Source organism: Elephantulus edwardii, unplaced genomic scaffold (genome assembly GCF_000299155.1).
Source record: "Elephantulus edwardii isolate Elephantulus edwardi_28Jun2011 unplaced genomic scaffold, EleEdw1.0 scaffold00017, whole genome shotgun sequence".
Classification (NCBI taxonomy): Eukaryota; Metazoa; Chordata; class Mammalia; order Macroscelidea; family Macroscelididae; genus Elephantulus; species Elephantulus edwardii.
In genome coordinates, this window is record NW_006399767.1 from 17284085 (window position 1) to 17306799 (window position 22715).

Sequence of the window (22715 nt, forward strand, 5' to 3'; positions counted from 1 at the left end):
TTTTCTTGGTTGGAAGTTGTTGTATTACCTTTTCAATTTCTTTTTTTGTAATGGGTCTGTTCAGATGTTCAGTTTCGGTTTGTCTCAGTTTAGGTAGTTTGTGTTTTTCTAAGTATTTGTCCATTTCCTCTAGATTTTCATATTTGTTTGAGTATAGTTTTATTTTATTAATTTTAATGAATAGTTACCGAGATTTTGGATTTCCATTCATTCATTGTTGCATTCTCCCCTCCACTCCCCCCAATTGCCTCTTCTCTTTGAAAGAGAATCCTCCCCTTCCCCCCGACCGCCTCGAGTACACTCCACTATGCAACCTTCCTTCTGGACTCATGTCATAACCATAATACCCAATCATATATCACTTTTAAACTGTTGTTTTTAAGTGCCATGAAGTCATAGACAACTCATAGTGACCTGTATAACTTTCGTAAATTCTCCAAGTTCACAGAGTTTCTGAAGGCAAGCTATTTCAGAAGTGGATGGTACTCCTACTACCAAGCAGACATCCATGAATGCAGGCTTAAGCGGTTCCAGCACGTGAACTGTGGTGTTTGCACTCACACAGGTGTTTATATGTGTCAAGATGAAAATTCTCATGAAATGACCTATCCAAGCAGCTTAGATCAGCTGTAGATGCCTGGTGGTAGACATGAAGGCTTGGAAACTGTGTGCCTGCCACTTCCAATCAGAGTCGGCCTATCTTGTTGCTGTGTGTCTGTCAGTTTTTCTGCTTCATGTAGACTATGAGTTGTGATTTGAAAATATGCAGGAGCACCTCCTCTGTCCCAGAGATTTTCCTTATTGGGACTTACAGTTCTGCCATTTGATATCCCCTAATTTGAGTTACTAGCTCTCGTGGTCTAATGACAAGAAGCTGTGATGCAATCCTGAAGCCATGTGGTTCCAGGCCACCAGCTGCTCTTTGGGAGAAGGATGGCCAATCTCCTTCCATGCGATTAACTGTCTCTGAAAATCTGCTGGAGAGTCAGCTATGGTTCAATTTTGACTCAATGGTATACAATAGCAACAATTTGAGTTAAGCATCCTTTAGTGGATAAGGAGTCAAAGTCAGGAAGTTCAAATCCACCAGCTGCTTTGTGGAGAAAGCTATGAGAGAATCTTGTCCTATGTGATTTATAGCCCTTGACGACCTGCTGGAGCTATAAAGTTGGTTCTGCTCCAATAGCAGTGAGCTTTTGGTGTGTTGTTTTGTTTTGTTTTTCTCCCTTCCATTTGAGTTAAGAAACCACAGACAGTGTAAATTGTTATGCCTCCAGCTACTAATCAACAGATTGGCTGTTTGAACCTACCTAGAACAGGCTCAGAAAAAAGGCTTATTGATCCCCTTTCAAAAAATCAGCCATATACAGCCACTACGGAAGGCAGTTTAGCATTTCCTCAAAAAGTTGTACGTAGAAATCTCATATGATCTAACTGTGTGTTGATTGCCTTCCAGTAGAGAATGACTCATAGTGACTGTGAACAAAAGGCCTGAAACCCCTCTACAGCTATCGACATTCATCAAAGTTCATAGTTTCCAGAGGCAAGTTGTTTAGGAAGTGAATGCCACTCTTGCTTCCAAACCTGTCATAGAATGTTATTGGTTGAGTCACCTGTAATACATAGCAATCCTATGTACAGCAGCTCTGAACCCCTTCCTGTCCGGAGCCAGTCTCACTAATTCTTGACATATCAACCTCCATTGGCCCAGTTAATTAGTCAGTCCATCTCATCCTGGGTCTCCCTTTCCTATACTGCCAGCCCATCCTTCCGAGCATGATGTCCTTCTCCAAGGACTGATCTCTCCTGGCTATGTGCCCAAAGTAAGTGAGGTGGAACTTCAAAACCCTAGCCTCCAAGGAGATACTTGTTTCACCCTCTCCAAGACAGACCTATTTGTTTTCTTAGAAGTCCATGGTGTGTTCAAGACTCTTCTCCAGCACCACAGCTCAAAGGCATCTATTGTTCTGTCGTCCTTAGTCATTGTCCAACTTTCTGGAACATAACAAGTAATTGAGAAAACCATGGCCTGGAATAGGCACACCTTTGTATCTAGACAGAAGACGTTGCTCTTCAGCACTCTGGAGAGGTCTCTGCACAGCACATTTTCTCAATGCAATTCATCTTTTGATTCCCTGACTGCTGGTGTTAAGAGTGTTGATTGTGGATCTGAGCAAGCTGTAATTGCTGACAAACTCAATATCTTCTCCATCTATTATGGTGCTGCCAGTTGGCCTAGTGGTGAGAATCTTTGTCTTCTTGATCTAACCATTCTACTGCTAGGGATATATTCTAAGGAAATCAGAACTGAATCACAAATGGATATTTGTACACCTATGTTCATAGCAGTATTATTCACAATAGTAAGAAAATGGAAATAGCTCAAAAGCCCATCAACAAATGAATGGATTGAGAAATTGTGGTACATTCATACAGTGGAATACTTTGAAGCACTAAGGAGCAAGGATTTTGGAAAATACTACTTGGGAGAGCCTAGAGAGCATGATATGGAGTGAAATCTCTCAGTCATATAAGGACAAATGTTGCATAAGGTCCCTATTGTGAAAACAAGATAACTGAGAAAGCTATGTATAAATATTCAAAGGGGAAGGAGAGAAAAGAGGGAAAAAAGGGAAGGGGGAAATCAGTGGGATAGCAGAGCTAAGTAGGTTGTTGTTGTTAGGTGTCCTTGAGTTGAGTATGACTCATGATGACTCTATGAAGAGGGGATCTGAACCCCATCCTATCTTGTGCCATTTTCACTCTTACTGACACACTAGAGCATTGCAGCAGTTGCTGTGTCAATCCACCTGGTTGAGGGTCTTCCTCTCCTTTGTTTACCCTTCACCCTTCCCAGCATCATGTTCCTCTCCAAGGAAAAGCCCCTCTTAGCAACATACCTGAAGTACGTGAGGCAAAGCCTCATCATTCTTGCCTCCAAAGGGCACTCCATCTGTACCCTCTCTAAGACATATTTATTTGTTCTTTTGACAGTCCATGGGATGTTCAGTGTTCTTCTCCAACACCACAGCTCAAAGATATCAATTCTGTCATCCCTATTCATTGTCAAGCTCTGAGATGTATAGCAAGTGTTCAGAAAGACCATGGCCTGAATCAGATGCATCTTACTCCTCAAACTGACATCATTACTCCTCAATAATTTGATGAGGTCCCTAACTGCACACTTTTCCAATAAAATACGTCTCGATTTCCTGACTGCTGATACTGAGGGTGTTAATTGTGGATCCAAGTAAGATGAAGCTGTAGTTAGATTCAATCTCTTCTCCATCCAATGTGGAGTAAGTGATCTTGATTTAATTAACAATCACGTGTAATCTGGTTGTTTGGTGTGAAGACTGATTTGCTATTAGAGTTACAAACTAAATTGGCAGTTTGTTGTGCTTGAGGAGAACATTGTTCTAATTGGTATAGCACTTGTCTGTCAGTTTGCTGTACTGAAATAACTTATGTGTGACAATGAGTTGTTGTTGTTATATGTCTGCTCTGTGTCAAGTTGTTTGCCACTCACAACAACCCTACGTACAATAGCCCTGAAACCTGCTCTATCCGTGATAGTGGGTAGGGGTATGAAATAATGGGAGATGTTCTTGGGGACTTGAAAAGGCAGGAAGATTGATAACAGGCTTAGGACAATGGAAATAATATAAAATATAAATGGATGATTATATAAAACATAAAGTAGATGTATATAGCATGATGCATATGAATGATTATATGCAAATCAATAAAAGTTTTTAAAAAATCATCCAGAGAAAACACAGGGAAGACATCAGGTCTGACTCAATGGATATTGGCTTGATGTTGGGTTTGTTTTATTCTTTTAATTTAAATATTACCCTTTGGGGATTATTTTTTAAAAATGAGCATACTATTGGCAGGAAGATCAAAGAGTCAGAAAGATGAAGAGATTGAGAATTAATCCATTCCACATCTTTATACAGATAAAAGTAGTGAATTGATATGCCAATGTTTCCAAAGTCTCTGGGACTTGAACTCAGATCTCTGAGCCTTGGTCTAGCACTTGTACACATGGATTACTTGTACACAAGGGCACTATCTGTAAACCTTCACAATGAGCACAGGTTTTCTTACTCTCAAGACCACTCTTGGTAGATTGTGGAGAAGAGCAACTGAAATAAAAGAGTGTGATGCTGTTAAATTTGAAATTTTTTCGTAACATGAAGTACTGGTTTGTATTCCATACCAGTGTTAGTCAATAGAAAGAATATGAGGCACACATGTGAGCCATGGATTCTCTTGTAGTCATATTTTTTTTATAAAGGTGGCTGTGGAAAGAGAGGAGAAACAGTGAAATTAATTTTGATAATACATTTCAATTAATCCAATATTTTAAAAATTATCAGTAGTGTAGCACTCAGTATGAAACTTTATTCTTAACTCACAGCAACCGCTCTATCCTGAGCCAATCTCACTGACTCAGACACACCAACCCCCAATGGCGCAGTTACTGCATCAATCTATTTCATCTAAGATCTTCCTCTCTTGAGCTATACTTCCACCATTCTGAGCATGATGTCCTTCTCCAAGAATTGTTACCTCCTGGCCACATGCTCAGAGTATGTGCAACAGAGTTTCAAAATTCTAGCCTCCAAGCAGAAACTTGGTTTCACCTTCTCCAAGACAGATTTGTTTCCTTGGCAGTCCATGGCATGTTCAAGACTTCTCTAGTGCCACAACTCAAAGGCATCCATTTCTCTTTTGTCATCCTTAGTCATTATCCAGCTCTCTGATTCATAGCAAGTAATTGTGGAGACCATGGCCTGGATTAGGCACACCTTAATCTCTAGACTGACATTATTTTTCAGCAGTCTAGAGAGGTCCCTGACAGCAGATTTTCCCAGTACAATTTGTCTTTTATTTCCTGAGTACTAGTGCCAAGAATGTTGATTGTGGATCTAAGCAAGCTATAATTCTTAACTCAGTCTCTTCTCCATCTATCATGAGGTTTAAAAAGTACTATTTGGTACTACTTCTTGGCAATCCAGTGGGTATTGTATGCTTCTAGCTTATTTCAGTTTGGGTTAGTTCCCCTTCAGGGTCTCAGCCACATGTGACCAGTGGCTCTCAGGCTGGACAGTGCAGCTCTCATTACGTTGTTGTTAGCTGCTGTCAAGTTGGCCTCTGTCCATGGAGGCCCAGTATACAGATGGAGCTGAACTACTGTGATCCATTTGGGTCTTTTTGGACTGATTGTAGGAAGTAGTCACTGGACCTTTTCTTCTCAACTTATCTGAATCTGGAAAACCTGTTCAGCATCACAGCAATATGCAGTCCCCGGACAGGATGGTGATGGATGCATATGAGGTACATTGACTAGGAATTGAACCTACATCCTCAAGATTGAAGGCAATAATTGTAACACTGATCCATTAATGCCTCATTGTATAATTCTAAATTCTTAAACCCCAGGATTTAGTGCCTATTGTTTTGACTAAGCCTCTGCTCTCCCATAGCTTCCTCCACCAAACCCAATATGTATAGACCCACAGGCGTTTAGTTCATAAGGTTTTTCACAGGCTATTTTTTCAGAAGGAAATGGTCAATTTTTCTTCCTTGCTTATCTTAATCTAGGAGCTCTATTGTAACCTTTCCACTGTGGGTGCCCCTTCTAGTAGCTGGAGAGGCGTACTGAATATTCCATGAACTGCCAAAATATCAAACAAATATGTCTTGGAGAAAGTACAGCTGGGGTACTTCTTGGAGGCAAAGATGGTGAAGTTTCATCTTTCATACTTCAGATATGTTGCTAGGTGAGGCTATTCAATGGAGAGAGACATCATGCTTGGAAAGATAAGGGTCAGCAAAGGTGAGGAAGACCCTCAATGAGATGGTTTGACACGGTGACTTCAATGAGCTTGAGGGTTTCAGAGAGGGTTAGGATTAAACAGGACAGGACAAGGTTCAGGTTGGCTGTTCTTAGGGTTGCTATGAGCCATTCTTAATCTGATGGCACCTAACAACAACAATAATAGGGGGTCTCAGGAACAATTTGTCCAAAAGATTTTACACTATATTCTAGGGAGCAGCTCAGACTTGGGAGCCAGGTATGGATGAGGCATGTAAGGAGTCTGATACATTTTATTCTGACTGTGTTCATGGCCTTTACGTGGGACCTATGATGAGGATTTTCAAATTATGTTGTCAAGTGTTAAGTAAATACCTTCTGATGAAAGGACAAACAATTAAAAAGAACTCACAGATTAAAGAAAATACTCACAGTACAAGCATGATTGGACAGCCTGAAATGGCTGAGCTGACATTTTCCTACTCCCAGGACGAGCTCTTGGTCAGTCTCATGATGAGTTTAAAACAGTACTGATGAGTCTGGCCTTCAATTTCCAAAATTATAAAAAAATATGCAATATGAATTTATATTTTTGCCATTAACAAATGTCCCTAGATGGCATAAATAGTTAGCTTATGGCAATTAACCAAAAGGTCATTGGTTCAAATCCACACTGTGGAACCAAGGACGATAGGCCTGGTGATATATTGCTTTAGGTTTACCACCAGTAAAACCCTTGGAGTAGTTCTGCTTTGAAACACATGAATAGCCATGAATCAGAATCATCTTGATGGCAATGTGCTTGGCATTTTTTAATTTTTCACTTTTGGTTGTGGTCATTGCCTGAGTATATTTTATGGCTCATGATACTTGGATATGAAATTTCTATTTTTTTGTGCATGCTGTGGTTTTTCTTATGTGCTGTTTACGTGGGAGCCAACTCAAAGCTGACTGACCCTCCAGTGGGTTTTCAGAGGCTATAAATCACATGAGAGGAGATTGCCCATCTTTCTCCCATGGGGCAGCTGGTGAATTCAAACTGCCTACCTTTGAGTTGGTAGTGCAACTCCTTGCCATCAGAGCTCCACTGGTGGTCATGCTTTGAAAGAGGAAACTGATAGTTTTACTTGGCTGGGTTGCCACAAACCTTTGTAAAGTTGGCAGTGTTTTAAAAGCACAATAAAGCAAAAGGCATGAAAATGAGGTATGTTTGTACTACTGTGGTGTTAGCCTAAAAGTTGGTTGTTTTTATTTTTATTTTATTTTTTAGCCATTAATTAGACAGCTCTGGTCTCCTGCTACCTTAAGGGCAAACACATGGTCTGCTAATCATCATGGTCTTGCAAACCAACAGTTGTGGGACTACAATAAGAGGAAGAGAGCTTCCCACACTGAACAGCAAGAATTGAGGTGAGAAAGCCTTGAGGCCAGACTTGAGGTGAGGTTGTGACAGCAAGGCCCTGAGGGTAGCGAGACCCTGCTGGTGAAGAGACTGGCACTGCTGGGGAGAAAACTGTAGCAAGGTATGACCGGAGGCTTATTGCATGTGTGCTGGCCACAGTTGGATTTCGATGTTCTTGCCTTTAATGATGGTAGGAAAAGCTGCTTGCTGATTTTAAACCAGAGCCTGGGATAACTGCAGAGTTATGCCTTGGAACTGTTGACATGAAACCTAGAATGACTTTGGGTGATATTGTGATATTCTTTGCCTCTCTCGCTCAGCAATGAATACACAAACTTCTGCTGCTGGGGCTCTAGAGGCACCATGGGGCTGGACCACAGGCTCCAGATCTGCTTTCTGCTCTGGGGCAGTGAGGGGCTCTGCTAGTCTGACTCTCCCCTGACCCTGTCAGAGATACACTCATGGCATTATGTCCCACGTCCTGCTTCCCCTACTCAGACAACTACCTACTTTAAAAAAGAAACATAAGTTAGATTAGTTTCCTCTTCTGTCCAGTGACTGTCCACACCAGTGACCTCGTGATGTCCAGCCAGATGTCTGTGCTACAACCCTATTCCTGCAGTCATCTCTCTGATCTCATCTTTTCCACTCCTACTGCCCATCTCCCTGCTCTGGCCACTTAGCCTCCTTGAAGTTGACCATTTTTGTTTTATCCGCAACAACAAAGTCCATTCCATTTTACCTGTTTTTTTAATTTTGTAAGTAACCTTACACAATAGGAGTTCTACTTTCTTGATCAACTTCATATTCATAAAATTAATCCATGAGATTGTGTATGGCTATAGGCCATTCATTTTCAATCTTGTGCAGTATTTCACTAGGGAGCTCTGATGGCCAAATGGCAAGAAGCTGCCCAGCAATCTTGAAGGCACCGGGTTTGAGGCCACCAGCTGCTCCATGGAGAAGGATGAGCAATCTCCTTCCATGCAATTAACTACCTCTGAAAACATGCTGGAGGGTCAGCTAAGGGTCAGTTCTGACTTGAAGGTACACAGCAACAGTAATGGTATTTCAGTACCTAATCTTGGCATTCTGAGCCTCAGTTAATGCAGAGTTGCTCTGCCAACCCAAAGCCATGCAGTTTAAACTCCCCAGCTACTCTGTGGGAGAAATATGTGGTGCAATCTCCTCTTGTACAATTAAAAACCTCTGGATGATCAGTTATGAGTTGGTTCTGAGTCGATGGCAATGAGTTAAGTAACGTTGTGCTTTTAAAAGACATTCTCCTACAGTAAATTATATACTTTATTTTCTTGTTCTAGCAGGGCCACTGTGAACATTTTTATATATGTGCCCTGTGGCACACTCACACCTGCATGTAGGTAATTAGTATGTACATTTTCCTCAATATTTTGTGAATCCAGCATAATTATAGGTTGTTGTTGTTGTTGTTGTTATGTGCCATTGAGTCCTTCGTGACTCATAGTGACCCTATGTACAAGAGCCCTAAACGCCGTTCTATCCTGTGCCAACCTTGCCGTCTCAAACACATTCATTCCCACCACTCCACTCACAGAATCGATTCATCTCATCCAGGGTCTTCCTCTCCTGCACCGTCCCTCCACTCTGCCAAACATGATGTCCCTCTCCAAGGACCAGTTCCTCCTTGCAACATGCCCAAGGTATGTCAGATGAAGCTTCAGAATCCTTGACTCCAGGGAACATTCTGGCTTCACCCTCTCCAAGACAAATCGGTTTGTTCTCCTAGCAGTCCATGGTATATTCAACACTCTTCTCCAGCACCACAACTCAAAGGCATCAATTATCTTTCTATCATCCCTATTCACTGTCCAACTCTCCAATGCATAGCACACAATTGCAAAGACTATAGCCTGGATCAGGCGCACCTTAGTCTCCAGCCTGATGTCGTTGCACTTCAGTACTCTTGAGAGGTCCCTCACAGCTCACTTTGCCAATGCAATTCGTCTCCTGATTTCCTGGCTGCTGTTACCAAAAGTGTTGACTGTGGGCCAAGCAAACTAAAACTGTTAACTATCTCAGTCTTCACCATCCATATTGATGCTGCCAATTGGCCCAGTGGTGAAAATCTTTGTTTCCTTGATGTTGAGCTTCAATCCATATTGAAGACTGCAGTCCTTGACCTTCTGCAGCAAGCGCTTCATGTCCTCCTCAGTTTCAGCGAGCAGGGTTGTGTCATCTACATAACGCGGGTTGTTGACGATTCTTCCACCAATCCTGATACCACATTCCTCCTCATACAGCCCAGCGTCTTGGATGATCTGTTCTGCGTACAGATTAAAAAGGTATGGAGACAAAATATATCCCTGATAGACCCCTTTCTTGATTTTGAACCATCCAGTGTGTCTCCCTGCTCTGTTCCGACAACTGCCTCTTGGTCCAAGTATAGGTTTCACATTAGCACGATCAAATGTTCTGGGATTCCCATTATAGGTACTGTTGCCTAAACTTAGTGTCTCACCATAATTTCCCCCCTCCCCCCAGTCTTCCAAACTCTTCTTATATTTTAAAACCAACTCACCGTCTAACTGAGGAAGGAGTTGTTTTTTGTTTTTCTTTCAAGTTTTGACGGTATTGCCTTTTGCTTGTCTCTATTAAAATACCTCTCAATCTGCATAGATTATGGTGGTATACTTCTCTAAACCATAGTTGTTGTTATTGTTGTGTATACCATGTTGTTGAGTACCATTGAGTTAGAACTGACCCATAGTTGACCCTCCAGTGGGTTTTTAGAGACTATTAATTGCACGGAAGGAGATTACCCATCCTTCTCCCACAAAGCAGCTAGTGGGTTTGAACCATGTGCCTTTGGGAGTGCAGTGCTGTTTCTTACCACTAGGCCATCCAAGTTCCCTTGTTTTTATTAGCTGCCCTCAAGTTGGTCCCAACTCATGGAGAACCCGTGAACAATGGATCCAGCCACTGTCTCATCTTTCACAATGCTCATGGTGGGTTTTCATGGGCTAGTTTTAGAAATAGCTTGCCAGGCTTTTCTTTTTAGTTCTTTTAGTCTGCAAGAATTGCAAACTGTGCAACAGCATAGCAACATGCAAGCCTCCACTAATGAATGAATGCACGTAATGTTCACTGGCAGGAAATCTAACTTGAGTTTCCCTCATAAAAGATGAGACTTCTATTCACAAAAGACTAATATCTTACTATTCTTTTACTTAACCTTTGCTTAAATCACAAATTAACAGGTTAAGGCAGACTCTTCACTACCTTGGGAAAGCATATTGGGCTATTGCCATGGGCTATTGAACCCTTGTAAACCTTAGGTACTCTGTAGTTTCTTTACCATTTCTGACTTATGTGCTTACCAGGAGATGGTTGTGTTTGTTCCTAAACCTGCCTAGGCTGATTCCCCTGGTTAGAGTAGTTATGTGATTTAATTATGTGTGACATCTCACAGTGAAAAAAGAGAGAGATGTTTCTATAGAACCACAGCTGAAGGTTTCAGGAAGACACTCAGATGTTTGAATGAGCTGATATGAATGAAGTGTTATTATTTCTCTTTATAATGTGTGTGTCTCCTCTAGGCTGAACTCCAGCCCAGAGACACGGAAGGTTCATCTGCTCCAGCCTAAGGTTTGAGGTAGAGTAGGAGTTGATGAATGCATGTTGATGGGGGCGGGGGGGGAATAATGAATGAGTGGTGAACGCATAAAAGAAAAAAGGCCCCATAAAGGTGAGTCATGAAAACAAATGGCTGGAAAATTAGGTGTGGGTGAAACAACTGTAAAAGATTAGAAAACGACTTGTAAAAACTCTCAAAGGATGCTGCACTCAGATTGCTTGGTATCTTTAAATTCTCACTCTAATTTAAAGACAAAGAAACAGGAAAACTCATAGTTTATGTATTATAGGTGTTGCTTATACATGGAAAATGATGTAGATCGTCAACTAACAGATACACATTCAAGGAAGAGGGCTTGGTACCACATTAAATAACAAGGAAATAGGAACATTTATATGTTTTAAACTTAAAATAATTAAAGGAATATGTGCCAATAGGATTCCTGATTAATACTCAGATTGAATAGTTTGAGGAGAGCTCAGCAAAATGGCTATTTATGAAAGTGTGGGCAGAATTAAGAGAAGCCACAAGGGAGAATGCTGTAGGCTGATGAAACTCAGAGTTACTTAGAGTGGATGGAGACAGTCACTGTGCCCAGACACGGCAGGGAAGGAGCCTGGGAATCAAATACCCTGATTGCTCACTTTTTCCTCTCTCTCCCCCCAATACCCCTCCAGTTTCTTTTCATATCCCAGTGTTGCTATAACATGAATCCCTCAAGTGGAGGCTCCAATGAACAGAAATCAGTTTCTTTTCTCATAGTTAAGGAGGCTGTTGTTGTTTTTAGGTGCCATCACATCCACTATGATTCACCAATTCTATGAGCAACAGATCTGACCCCTGCCCTGTCCTGTGCCATCCTCATCATCTCTGATATACTTGAGCCCCTTGTTATAGTCACTATGTCAATCTATCTTGTTAAGACGCTTCCTCAAGCTCACTGGTCCTCTATGGTTCTAAAGCATGATGGTTTTTTTTCTAAGGAGCAATCTGGTTACACCTCCTCCAAACAGACATTTTTTGCACTTTTGACAGTCCTTCAGGAAGCTCTAGAGACCAGAACAGTATATTGACAGAGAACTGCCAGAAACACAAACAGGGTTTAGAAGAGGCTGCGGCACGAGGTATATCAAGGTCAGATGGATCTTGGCTGAAAGCAGAGAATACAAGAAGGCTGTCTCTTTGTGTTTTATTGACTGTGCAAAGGCATATGACTGTGTGGATTACAACAAATTCTGACTAACGTTGAGAAGAATGGGAATCCCAGAATATTTGATAGTGCTTATGTGAAACCTAGACCTAGACCAGGAAGCTATTTTTCTGAAAAAAGCAAGGAACACTGCATAGTTCAAAATCAAGAAAGAACTGCATCAGGGATGTATAGCATTCTCCATACTTTTTCCAATTTATATGAGGACAAGAACCATTTATGAAGAAGAATGTGGCATCAGGACTGGAGGAAGACTTTTCAACAACCTGCATTATACAGATGACACAACCTTACTTGACAAAACTGAGCAGGGTTTGAAGCAATTGTAGAAGGCCCAGGGCTTCAGCCTTTAATATGGATTGTATTTTAACATAAAAAAAAAAAGATCTTCACCACTGGGCCATTTGACAGGATAGGTGGAGAAAAGATTGAGATTGTTAACAATTTGATCTTGCGTGTTTCACAATCAACACCTTTGGCATCAGCAGGCAGGAACTCAAAAGACAAGTTGCTTTGGGAAAACTTACTGTCAAGGGACATCTCCAGAGTGCTGAAGAGCAAATGATGTCGGTCTAGAGACCAAGATGTGCCTGATCTAGGCCATAGTCTTCTCAGTTGCTTGCTATGCATCTGAGAGCTGGGCAGTGACTATGGATGAGAAGCAGCAGCAATGTCTTTGAACTGTGGTGCTGGAGAAGAGTATTGATCATACCATAGAGTGCAAAGAGAACAAACAGGTCTGTCCTGGAGAGGGTAAAACCAAGCTTTTCCTTGGAGATAAGAATTTTGAAACTGTCTCTCATACTGTGGGCATGTTGCCAGGAGGGACCAGTCTTTGGAAAAGGACATCATACTTGGAAGAGTAGAGGGTTGGTGCAAGAGAAGAAAACACTGGGTGAGATGGATTGACACAGTGATTGTGCTAATGGAGCAGAGATGGCTCTGGATAGGACAAGGTTTAGAGCTATTGTGTATATGGTTGTTATGAGTTGCCAACTCAATGACATTAATAATAAGTGGCCTACTCTGTGGAATGGTGCACTGCTAACCTAAAGTCAGCTAGTTCGAATCCACCAGTGGCTCAGAGGGAGAAAGATGGGCTATTTCCTCCCATGTAATTTACAGCCTCCAAAAACCCACTAAAGGATCAGCCATAAGTCTGTTCCAACTTGACAGCAATGAGTCGTTAGCTGTTGTGTTAGGAAGCTCGAAGTCCTAATTCAGTGTTTCAGCACTAGGCAAAGACTCTCTGTGTTTTGGGGCCAACCCTGGTCTCAGATGCTTCTCGGCCTTCCTTGGAGCTCTCTACATGATAACTATGTTTCCTCATTTGTGCTTGGTTCTGTGCCTAATCTCTGTTCCTATCTCAAAACTTAAATTGATAAGGGTAATGTTATGTTGATTATGACTTATCAAATACAATACTGCTTCCAAATGGAATTACATCTGAAAACACAGGGGGTCAAGTTACAACACATATTTATGGGGAGAATTTAATCTATAACAGCCTTTCATTGGCCAGACCTTGCACAGAAGGCAAAGATGCCCATTGATGTGGTCTATGTAGGCAAGGGAGCAGGTGGCAGACGCTGACAGAGGGCAAAGGGGAGATGTCTGACATGATAGCAGATTTTAAAAACAATTCTGCACATTTACTGATATTTTCAATTTCCTAACAGACTGTGAATCCCTTATCCTGCCAGATGAGAGGCCTTTCCTTGTTTACATACTTTCCTTCTTTATTCAACTGTGAGCATCTACATTCAGGAACTCCATAAGGGAATCCTAGATTCTTCAAGGTTGGCCCAAAACTTGGCATGTGAGCAGGTTTTAAGGATGAGTAGAATAAATATTGGTGGTAGTGAAAGAAAAGTTGCTTGTGAAAAACCCAGTAATCTGAACACCTATTCATTCAGTGAGCCAATATTTACTAGGTGTTTGTGATGTTGAGCTCTGGTGGCCCAGTGTATATAGACAGTTGCTCTGTCAACCCAAAGACCAGTAGTTTGGATCTACCAGTTGCTCCACAGAAGAAAGATGAGCCCTTAGTGGCTCAGAGGGAGAAACATATGCTGTTTCCTTCTGTGCAGTTTACAGCCTCTGCAAATCCACTAGAGGTTCAGCTGAGTCTGTTTTGACTTGATGGCACACAACAACAACAATGGATGTGCCAGGCACTGCTCTAAGCAAAGAAGATGTGATGTTTGATGCCAAGGTTACTTAACCATGATCTAGTGGAAGAGGTAATAAAAAATTCTTTCAGTCAGTCAACAAACAATTCTGTGTGAGGTCCTGTTGTGGGTACTGGAAGTCACACATGAACAGAAAAAATTTGCTGCCCACATTGAACTTACATACTAGAAGTATGTCTACGCTTCTGACGCCATCTTCAGAGCTGTGGTTAAGTTAAGAGCACCACTTATTTAAAAGCTAGTTAACTTTAGCAGAAAGAGAACAGGATGCCACTCAAGGTCATGGAAGACTGGACGGAAACCAGAGCATGGGGTAAGCATCCTTCAGGGCAGCACTGTCCTTGTCAACCACATCAGATACGTCGGCACTGGATAGTTGGTTTGATCTCGGGTTAAAATAGACCTGAGCTCTTCACAGCACTTTGCATACAGTAGGTCTTCAATGAATTTCTGTGGACTCTTTTAGCCTTTTATCAAGATGTGGGCTACTCAGACACTGGATTAAAAAGATGAAGGGCTAGTTGGCAGCTGAGTGGCATGGGAGAGGGAAAGGGAACAGCATTGCCTTATTTAGATGCTCAGGATATTTTAGACCAAGTATCACTTGATTCTGGGTGCTGTTAGAGTCAGCCTTTTCTGGGAAGCTTAAGAATGGATAACTCCCCTCTCAATCATATTGTTTTTGTTGTTGTACCATAGAGTCAGAACCGACCGATAGCTGACACTCTGGCAGGTTTTCAGAGGCAGTTAGTCACATGAGAGGAGATTGCCCATCGGAACAACTGGTGGCTTCGAACTGTATGCCTTTGGGATTGCAGTGTCACTCCTTATTAGCACTCTCTGAAATCCTTTGCTCTCAGGTTTTGGGGGTTCTGTATTTCTTTAGGTGTAGGTACCAGCTCACCTGGGGAGGTGTTATTTCTTGGAGGATGGAAGTGTGAGTTTCATCTTGGTGTGAGACTCTGGCTACTAAGCTGGGTAGAGAGATCTCTTGGGGATCTTCTTTGACTTGCCCATTTCCTGGTTTGAGTCTTCCCTCTTTCCACAGTCTTTGGCAGAGCCAGGCTCTTCTCTGTCAATGGTGCAGCTCTGGCCACCAAGGGAGCTGCTGTGAATCAGCAGGATGGGCCTTGAGCTCCGGTCTTTGGAGCCAACTAGCTGCCTACCCAGCGTGGCGTCACAGGCCCAAGCAAGGGACTTTTCTTCCTACACGTGTCCCAAAATACCTCCCCAATCAGCCTTCTGATGTTTGGGATTGCTCCACTGTTGGCCAAATCTTTCCATTCCACAATGAAGGACTGGAATAGAAATGAATGTGCATGTGTTTGGCGTTGCCCACAACAAGCTGTTCTTGGCTTCTGTGCCACTTGCTCGTGCAGTTCCCTGTGCCAGTAATAGCCTCCCCAGCCTTCATTTCCCTTATACTGATCCTTGAAGAATCAGTTCAAGTATTTTTTTTGCTCTTGAGGGTATTGTGATTGGTTTTTCTCGATTGCAGAAACAAACTCTCAGACTAGCTCAAGCCCAGGGCTAGAGGGGTATGGGTATTGCAAAGATAAAGTTGAAGCTATAAGGAAGGTGAACTCTTGGAAGCCAATTGAAGGAGATTGATTCTGTGATATTTCTACAGTTTGCCTCTCTAAATAGACTGTAAAGTCTTTAATGCAAGGACTGTGGGGTTTTTTTAATTATTTTTAAATCTCAAACCTTGCACAATTATTATATGCTGTTGAATCAGAACCAACTCATTAGCTGAACCTCCAGCGGGTTCTCAGAGGCTGTAAATCGCATGGGAGGAGACTGTCCATTTTTCTCCCTCCAGTAGTTGGTGGATTTGTACCTCCTGACTTTGCATTGGCAGGACAACATCTTACCACTAGGCCACCAGAGCTCCCTACCACAAAGCTTGTTGTTGGGAGTCATCTAGTCAACTATGATTCATAGCTATCCTATGAAAAATGGATCTGAATCTGCCCTATCCTGTGCCATCCTCGCCATCTCTGACACACTTAAGCTCATTGTTAAGAGTTTCTGTGTCTCTCCATCTTGTTAAAAGTCTTTCGTTTTATGCTGGCCTTCTCAAGCATGATGCCCTTCTCCAAGGACTGGTCCCTCCTACCAACAAACCTAAAGTAGTACCCAAGGTAATACACAATGAATGTTTGTGGAAGGAATAATTGAACCTAAGGGATGGGTGACAAATGAAAGCTCTGTCATTGAGGAGACTAATTAGTAAATAAAAAAATAGGTGAAAACAAATAGACTAGGAAATTAATAGTGCAAAAAAAAAAATTGGTCCAGAACTGTCACAAAGCTTATAAGATGAGTACAATCATGTTGAAAGATGAGATTGAGTTAACAAACAGCCTTGAGGAAGACTTAATTCACACTAACATGCAATTGATTGATGCTAAGCCTTTCCTGAGTTGAGGCTAAGCTTTTGATGGACAGAATTGGAGTGAACAAGGGTTATAGGGACCCGTGGAGAATGGGCAGGGGTGACTGAAGGTCTGGCAAGAGGGGATCAGAGACAAATCTCAAATGAGTTTGTTACTTGTCCATGTGCTGGCCTGCAATGTTAGGGTGCAATAGGTTCCACTTGGGGACCTATGAATGGCATTGAGTGAGACTTACTGCATTAGTGCCAAATATGACAGGGAAAGCCTAGCTGTGCTAGTTGCTGGTTGGATAACCAGAAAGTCTTCTTTCCCTCAAGTCTCCACAATGAACAAGCTCATCCTGATTTTATTGATTTAGATCAAAGGCAAAGAGAAGAGAAATCTTTGCAGCTCTCTTTGTTTTAGAGCTTGGCCCCTGGGTAAGCCCCTTTTCATTTCCTTTTCTATTTAGATATATTTCTGGGAACCTTTACACAGAATTTATTGCCCATTGGCTGGCTCTGTCAGCTTGCCAAGGATGGCAGTGAGCAGTTGGGAGGGATTCCCAGGGCCTTCTCTTTCTTAGGTGTCCTGCCAGCACCATGTACCTGGGGCATAATCTTGTCTTGTATTTGACCTGGAAGAAACCAAGACCCAGCTGAGCCAATTCCCCTCACTGGGACACAGGGAAATGACTCTTTCTTTCTATTTGTGCAGGGCTTAGGATTTCATCGACTGAGCTTTTTGGAAGCAGAATGCTAGTCTTTTTTTTTTTTTTTATAGAAGCATCCTCACCCCTAAGGTGGACTTGAACGCTGAGTGTAGTAAAACTATTTACATGAACTAGACTTCCTAGTGTTTTGAGTTCATCCTCTTTCCCCGAATATGCTCATACCTTTTCTATTTTAAACTTTCATTAAGTAAAGAGACCTTTATTCAAGATAATATCTTGGTACTGGGTACTCTTCAAGGCACTAGAGTACATTGGAGTAGCTGCAGGTAACAAGATGCTCGCCTAACAGTGGCTTAAATGAGGCAATCACTTGTTAGTTTATTAAATAAAAAGGATGATTAGAGAAAGATACTCTAGTGACTGCATGCTCAACAACTTAGCAGTGGCTCCAAGAACCCAGACTTTTGTAATTCTCCTGCTGGGCTATTTTTGATGTGTCCACAATGCCCTGCTAAGGTAATGAGATGACTACCTCAGGTCCCTAACAACATCCTCACATGACAATGTCTGAAGCAGAGGGAGGCAAGTTAGGGACCTTCATCCTCTCTATTAAGATTTGCCCAAAAATGTATAACAGACTTCTTCCTATATCTCACTGGCCATGTCTGCATCACAAGTCACATGCTTGTTCCTAGGCTAATTACAGGCAATGGAATGGAGTGTCATAATTGACTGCCTTAGACCAGTTGTGATATATCATTCTTAGGAGAAGCAGTATAGCTGGGTTAAGAGCATACACTATGGATGCAGATGGGCCAAGTTCACCATTTCTTAACTACATAAACTTGGGCAAGATATTCAACCTGTTCCTTAGATTTTTCCCTCCATAAAAACATGCCGATAACATTTTGTAAGTTAACATAACAATTTTCAATGTGTTTATTTTGTATATATGTAAAAATGGTTAACACTCTTGACTGCTAACCAGTAGGATAGAAGTTTGAATGTTTCCAAAGATGCAGTGCAAGAAATATCTGGCAAACTCCTTATTAATAATTAGTCCTCAAAAACTTGATGGAAAAGAAGCAAATATATAGAAAATAAGTATTGCCCTTGGCTAGCAAGAGTGATGGGGAAAGGGAAAAAAGGTTTTCCTTAGGGAACATTGAATTTGTATTAATAGTGACAGAATAGAGAAAATGATAATGGTAATGGCTGCATAGCATGAAGCATGTAATCAATGTAGCTAGATGTATAGAGAAAGGGCTAGATTCGCAAATGCTTTGTGCGTCTTTTGCCAAAGAAAACAAACAAAAACAGCCCTATGGAGCACAATTCTACTCTGCATTATGCAGATGACACAATGCTGCTTGCTGAAACTGAGGAGGACCTCAAAGCACTTGCTGCAGAAAATCAAGGATTGCAGCCTTCAATATAGATTGAAGCTCAATATCAAGAAAACAAAGATTCTCACCACTGGGCCAATTGGCAGGATCATGATAGATGGTGAAGAGATTGAGATTGTTAACAGGTTTAGTTTGCTTGGTTCCACAATCCACACTTTTGGCACCAGCAGTCAGGAAATTAAAAGATGTATTGTCATGGGAAAGTCTGCTGTTAGAGTCCTCCCCAAAGTACTGAAGAGCAATGTTGTCAATTGGGAGACTAAGGTGCACCTGATACAGGCCATGGTCTTTGAAATAACTTGCTATGCATCAGAGAGTGGATTTCAGAGAGTGATGAGTTTCTGATAAGTTCTGCTGAAACCTCTTCTTCATTATGACATTACATAAACCTCAACCAATAGAGCTGTTGAGTAGTGGCTACATATAAAGTACACCAAATAGGAATTGAACCTGGGTCTCCCATGTGATAGGTAAGAATTCTGCCACTGGACCACCATCATCACTCTTGCCCTCAAGTAGAGGACTTTCTTGAAAGTGCATTTTGGGAAGTCAAGAAAGCCCATTGCAGGAAGGGGAAAACGACTTGAGAGAAGGAAGACTTGATTTTGGTTTCAGTCCAGGGCAGAAAGAGATATGAAGTCTAGGGGAAGGAATGGGGAACAAGGGACAGGGGCAACCAACAGACCCAGCAGGTCCTATGAATCTCTGCAGCTTACCTCCCTATGTAAAATGGTGCGTACAGTCCTTATGGTCCTTCCTTCTCCCTCCAGCCTGAGGCAGGGAGGAGCCTTTAGAGTTTCCCCCTCATCCTCACCCCTGCCATCCCTTCACAGCATAGGCTCTGCTCCCTCCTGCGGTCACTTCAGGCCAAGTCTTTCAGAGTACAAATGGCTATAGACTTCCTGTCCCTTTACACTTAGAAGTCAGCCTAGAGTCTGTGGTGGGTTGGGAACAATCTCTCTGAAGTCTACCCCTTTCTCCCCAACCCCAGTATTTTTGTGCACAAAATGGCACAACTGTCAGTTGTTTTCAAAAAGCTTTCATATCCTATGACGGTGTCAGGAAAATTCCATCTACTTACTTATGAATCTATCTGGGGATCTCTGGTGGCCTAGTGGTAAGAAGCTGTGCTGCAACCCCAAAGGCATATGTTTCAAATCCACCAACTACTCTGTAGGAGAATGATGAGCAATCTCCTCCCACGCAATTAACTGCCCCTAAAAACCCACTGGAGGGTCAGCTAAGAGTTGCTTCTGACTTGACGGTATCCAACAATCTATTCAGGGAGCTCTGGTGATTTAATGAGTAAGGAGTTGCGTTGCCAACCTGAAGACAGGTGGTTTGAATTCACCAGCTGCTGCATGAGAGGAAGATGGACAATCTCCCCGAGTGTGATTTCCAACCTCTGGAAACTTGCTGGACAGTCTGATATGAGTTAGTTCTGATTCACTGACACATAACAAAAGCAGCCTGTCTATCTCAAGACATTTTCTTTGGTTTAGGTGGAAGTGTGAAACAGAGCAAATTGGTCTCTTCCATTCAACATCCTATTCACATTTTATATCATGATACTGAGGGCAGTCGCGCAAGGTGACAGTGTTCATCCCTCCTTGGTAGAAAAGATATTTTACAGAGAAGAGGAATGGAGTCCAGAAAAGGGACCTGCCTGGAGTTCCAGCTAAGCAATGGTGGACCCTAGAGTAGAAACCAGGGTCTCTAGCCTGGGACCATTCTGTCTTACCAAGCATCAGAACAACTTAGAAGGAAGAGAGAGTAACACAGAGAGAACGGGCCTATCCCTCTCTTGACTTGTAAGTGAGAGAGAGAGGTCTGCTGTGTGGATATGAGCTTCAAGTAATTTTTTATGGAGGGAATATTTTCTCCTCACTCCCCTCTATCACAAGCAGCATTTTCTTGAGTCTCTAAAAAGTGTCCTGAAGGACAGAACTCCGTCTCCATCCGCTGAAGACTGGCTTCGCTGATGGCCCCATGGATACTTCCACCTAGTCCTCAGGGGAAATGAAGCTGCTTCCAGCCACTTAACAGCATTGCTCAGAGCCTGAAGAGCCACTTCCAGGGGCCTTATTGTCAAGACGGACACCCCCTTCCCCTCTAACAGTCTGTGCCACAGCAGCGGCACAGCTCAAACAGCAGGCAAGAACGTGCCTGCTCCATTCCATTACAGTGCGGGAAGAAGTCACCAGCACTGATTGAAATTCTCAGGTAGAGCGAATCCAGGAGGCATTTGAAGAGGGGAATTTAATTTGATCGTTTATATTCCACTTAAGTTCCCCCTCAATCCGAGCGGTGGTAAACAGCTGAAAACTGACACAGCTGTTTTTGAGAGGGAGAGGAAATAGTCAAAGACCCATGACTGGGAACTGACCCCCTGGGGAAGAAAGAGCGGTGGGGGCCTCGGCCACGCTGGAGCCCTGGTTCCACTTAGCTTAGGAGAACCTATGCCTTCCTTTCTGAGCTGTAATGATAAAAAGCTGAAGTCAGATGAAATACCTTTCCAGGACATTCCTGCTTTTGGCATCACCCTTTTATAGGGCCCTCAGTGAAGAGGACAGGGGATGTGGAACTAGAAATACATAGCTAAAACCCTATCATGCAAGGCCTTAGCAAGTGAGTCGTCCAGGACTCCCTGGTGACATAATGGTTAGAACACTAGACCACTAACTGAAAGGTTGATGGTTCAAACCTATCGTGGGAGAAAGATGAGTCCGTTTGCTTCTGTAAAGATTTACAGCCTTGAAAACCCAATGAGGCATCTCCACTCTGGAGAGTCTCTGTGAGTCAGCATCAACTTGAAGGTATTGGGCTTGATTGGGGTTTTATTGGCTCATTTGATCAGGGTTCTTTTAAAATGTTTTACGTTTTATTGATATTGTTAATGATCATGTAACTGCTACTACTATGTTCCAGGCATTCTTCGGGTGTGTGAACAGATTAGTCCAGGCCCAGCCCTGAGCCATGGTTTACAGAGGATGATGTCTCTGAATTGAATGTGGTTCACAGTTGGGTGCGAAATGTGTAGGCCCATTGTGTTGAAGAAGATTTGGAGATAAGGAAATGAAAGAAACATCAAAACACTGGTGCAATCAGTTAAGAACTGGGCCCCAACCCAAGGGGAGGGGAGGGGGGAATGGTGGTGAGTTCCACCCACCCAGGGGCTCCAGGAAGAAAAAGCAGGCAATCAGAGCAGGCAATTGGCTTCCAGGAAAACCATTTGTGTTCTGTTCTGACAGCAGTCTTAGGTGAAATGGTACGGATTTAGAGTGGGCAAAAGGTGATCATCTTAATGAGCCCTAGGCCACCTCAGGGTTGCAAATAGTTTGTTTCTTTACTGCTAATGGAAAGGGAGCTCTGGTGGACTACTGGTAAAATACTGCATGGCAATCCTGAAGGCATGCAGTTCAAATCCGCCAGCTGCTCTACAGGAGAAGGATGGGCAGTCCTCCCCATGCAATTAACAGACCCTGAAAACCTGTTGGAGGGTCAGGTATGAGTCAGTTCCAACTTGATGGTATTCAACAACAATGGAAAGTTGATGGTTCAAAACCATCCACTGGTGTCTCAGAAGAAAAACTTGCTGATCTTCTTTTGAAAACTCAGCCCCTGAAAATGCAATGAAGCAGGGTTCTACTCTGACACGGTCAGAGGTAGCCAGGGGTCAGAAGTGGCTAAATGCCAGCTGTTTTATTGTTGTTTTTACTTTGATTTTAAGTTTCAGGCACTGTGTGGGGCTGAGTGTATAACTGGCTCCATTTGTTCTTCCATTCCTTTGGCAGACACTGAGAGGGCATCCCCTTTCTCAGGAGCAGTGGACACAGAAATGAATGACAGCCAGGCCTTGGGGGATCTAGTTCTTGTAGAGGGCCACAGTCAGTCATATACATAAACAGCCTGACCCACCAAAGTGGGTGAGACAGTCCACCGCTGTTTGAGGAATCTTGCCACGATCCCTCTCCTCCTCATTCTTTTAACCACATATGCACACTTGTAAAT

General features: G+C 42.6%; 1 pseudogene; it reads left to right on the forward strand.

Moving 5' to 3' along the window:
- Positions 1-6268: 6268 nt before the first annotated feature.
- LOC102875468 overlaps positions 6269-22715 on the forward strand; it is a 57409-nt pseudogene continuing 40962 nt past the window's right edge.